At 36.3% G+C, this 3,769-nt stretch overlaps 1 non-coding gene across 1 annotated transcript; it reads right to left on the bottom strand.

Moving 5' to 3' along the window:
- Positions 1–395: 395 nt before the first annotated feature.
- TRNAW-CCA (transfer RNA tryptophan (anticodon CCA)) lies at positions 396–467 on the bottom strand. Its single transcript has one exon. It is a non-coding gene; the product is annotated as a tRNA-Trp (tRNA).
- Between the last annotated feature and the right edge of the window lie 3,302 nt (positions 468–3,769).

The following is a 3,769-nucleotide window of genomic DNA, read 5'->3' as shown; positions in this document are numbered from 1 at the left end:
AAATACAAAAAAGCTATTATGTGATGATTAGTCCCTGCAGACCAGAAACACCAAGTATCCACAGTCATATAGTTTTTGTGACTCACAAAAAGAAAAAAAAGAAATCTATCTCAGATGGAGTGACAAGTGAAAATAATTACTGAAACTAAAATTAAACTCTCATAGTTTAACAAATAGAGTTGAAGGCAGTCAAAGTGTATTACATTTTGTATAGCCTTTTGATACATTTTTTCATCATAATAAGGTTTCTTTTCCTTTATTTGACCATGTGAAGTCGCTCAGTCGTGTCCGACTCTTTGTGACCCTGTGGACTGTAGCCCACTGGGCTCCTCCATCCATGGGATTCTCCAGGCAAGAATACTGGAGTGGGTTACCATTTCCTTCTCCAGGGGATCTTCCCGACCCAGGGATCGAACCTGGGTCTCCTGCATTGGAGGCAGATGCTTTAACCTCTGAGCCACCAGGGAAGCTTCTGATTGGTGGGTCAGTTACACTTATTTTTTCATACCCCTCACGACCTACTATAGTGCTTTGTACATTAATAATTGTCCATTAAATATGTTGAATTAAATTACAGTTAGTAGTAGTTGGTAGCTTTTTTTGGATGAATAAAATAATACAAGTAGATAAAGTACTATTGATAGGCTTCTTGATTATAATATCATGAAACATCTTTAGCCAAGGTAAGAATTTAAATGTAGATATAATGATAATGTGTGTGTGGGTGGGGGGGAGCTAAGTCACTTCAGTCATGCCTGATTCTTTGCAACCCTATGGACTGTAGCTTGCCAGGCTCCTCTGTCTATGGGATTCTTCAGGCAAGAATCCTGGAGTGGGTTGTCATGCCCTCCTCCGGGGAATCTTCCTGACCTAACGATCAAACCCCCATCTCCTATGTCTCTTGCTTTGGCAAGAAGTTACTTCACCACTAGTGTCACTTAGGAAGCCTAAATAATAATGAAGCAAGTTAAAATGTGGAATATGATAATCAAAGAAAGATTAATACTTAGATATGAATACTGAAAGATTGATCTTTATGAAACATTGAAATCTAAAATTATTTGCACAGATGTTTATTAAATATTCTAGTAAAGAAATTAAAATCTTGGCAATTGTAAAATGTACAAGTGAGAGATTTGTTAAACACTGAAAGTACAGAAATAGCCATATGTCCTAAAATATGAAATATATAATAAAACCATGCAGGAAATTTTTTATCAAAAAATCTTTTTATTACTAGGAAGGTGGCAAGCAAATTTCTACTACTGATTTATTACTGTTAAGTTTATAACATAATGAACTGAACATTATCATTTGAGTAAATTTTCAGTTCAGTTCAGTCTCTCAGTCATGTCTGACTCTTTGCGACCCCATGGACTATAGCACACCAAACTTCCCTGTTCAACACTAACTCCTGGAGCTTGCTCAAACTCATGTCCATGGAGTTGGTGATGCCGTCTAACTGTCTCATCCTCTGTCATCCTCTTCTCCTTCTGCCTTCAATCTTTCCCAGCATCAGGATCTTTTCCAATGAGTCAGTTCTTCACAACAGATGGCCAAAATATTGGAGTTCTAGCTTCAAATCTTTAGGATGGACTGGTTTGATCTCCTTGAAGTCAAAGGCACATTCAAGAGTCTTCTCCAACACCACAGTTCAAAAGTATCAATTCTTCAGTGCTTAGCCAAAGTAATGATCAAAATTCTCCAAGCCAGGCTTCAATAGTACGTGAAACATGAACTTCCAGATGTTCAAGCTGGATTTAGAAAAGGCAGTGGAACCAGAGATCAAATTGCCAACATCCGTTGGATCATTGAAAAAGCAAGAGTGTTCCAGAAAAAAACATCTATTTCTTTTTTTTTTTTTTTTTTCTGCTTTATTGACTACACCTAAGTCTTTGACTGTGTGGGTCACAATAAACTCTGAAACATTCTTAAAGAGATAAGAATACCAGACCACCTGACCTGTCTCCTGAGAAATCTGTATGCAGGTCAAGAAACAACAGAACTGGACGTGGAACAACAGACTGATTCCAAATCAGGAAAGGGGTACATCAAGGCTGTATATTGTCACCCTACCTATTTAACTTATATGCAGATTACATCAAGAGAAATGCTGGGCTGGATGAATTACCCCTGGAACCAAGATTGCCAGAAGAAATATCAATAACCTCAGATATGCAGGTGACACCACCCTTATGGCCAAAAGCAAAGAATCACTAAATGAACTTAATGAAAGTGAAAGAGAGTGAAAACGTTGGCTTAAAACTCAACATTCAGAAAACTAAGATCATGGCATCCAGTCCCATCACTTCATGGCAAATAGATGGGGAAACAATAGAAACAATGAGAGACTTTATTTTCTTGGGCTCCAAAATCACTGCAGATGGTGACTTCAGCCATGAAATTAAAAGACTCTTGCTCCTTGGAAGAAAAGCTATGACCAACCTGTACAGCATATTAAAAAGAAAACACATTACTTTGCTGACAAAGGTCCATCTAGGCAAAGCTATGGTTTTTCCAGTAGTCATGTATGGGTAAATTTTAATTTGAACATATTCTTATTTCCTTGTAAACATTTTCTATGTTGCCCCAATAAAGCCTTATTCCCACAATTAATTCATTTCTGTAAGGACATTTTGGTGTGGCCAACTTAAATGGTTCTGATATTTATATGTCGTACTGCAAAGGATATCACTGATGTTAGAAAGGGTAATTCCTTTGTAGATCTTAGAATTCCTCCTTTATTAGGTTAAGGTAGAATTTATACAAAACAAAGTTGGTTTAAGACCAAGGTTTTTATTACTTAAAAGATTAAAATGGGCAATTTCCATGTGTTTACTCAAACTCAAAAGTTAGCCAAGAGTCTAAAGTAAAAGATAAGTTCTTGAGACCTCTTAAGTCTTCTTATTCAACCCTTCTATACACAAATGAGAGAACTCCCCGTGAACGACCTCGTCATTCAACCAGGGTCTCAATCCGAACTTACAGATTCAGGCTCTCTGGGGTCACGACCAAAGTGTCCATCTTTTATTAATAACTCATGAAGAACCACATGCACAGTTAAGTCTGAGAACGTTGTCTAAAGAAAACAAAGCCTTACAAGTGCAACTTTTAAGGTGAGACCATTCAGGCACAGTGCCAGGCCATCTAAACTTATAAAGATAAAACCCTGAGCTTTGGTTTATTTACTACTCTCCAGTATTTTTCCCTAGAGAATTCCATGGACAGACCATGGAGTTGCAAAGAGTCAGACACGACTGAGCAACTAACACATACATGCTTGTATTCACTTGAAAAAAGAGTCTTTTAACTTATATTACCCAGTTTTCTTTTCAATAAATTGTCCATATTTCATGAGTTATATGAGATTATCAAATGTGTTAATGCATGCTACATGTCCCCTGCTGTTCCTGCCTTCAGTCTTTCCCAGCATCAGAGTGTTTTCCAATGAGTCAGTTTTTCACATCAGGTGGCCAAAGTATTAGAGTTCCATTAGAGAATAATTTAAAAAATATATAATCTCAAAAATCTGTGTTAACCAATCACATGCCATATTATTTAGATTTAAATTTTTCCCATAAATATTAGTTACAAAGATATTTCTTAAAGTGTATTATGTCTCAGACTTCCTTTGCTTTCGTTATAAGAAATTCAGTATTACAAAATTAATACTTGCAGTTTTTAAAGGTAAACTCTTTCTAGATTTATTTAATCTATACCTGTCAGTTTCTTTATAAAGGTGTTCAAACATAGACCTTTTAAAATTCAA

The sequence above is a fragment of the Budorcas taxicolor genome, chromosome 17, assembly GCF_023091745.1.
Source record: "Budorcas taxicolor isolate Tak-1 chromosome 17, Takin1.1, whole genome shotgun sequence".
NCBI classification, from domain to species: Eukaryota; Metazoa; Chordata; class Mammalia; order Artiodactyla; family Bovidae; genus Budorcas; species Budorcas taxicolor.
This window is presented reverse-complemented; position numbering and strand designations above follow the sequence as displayed.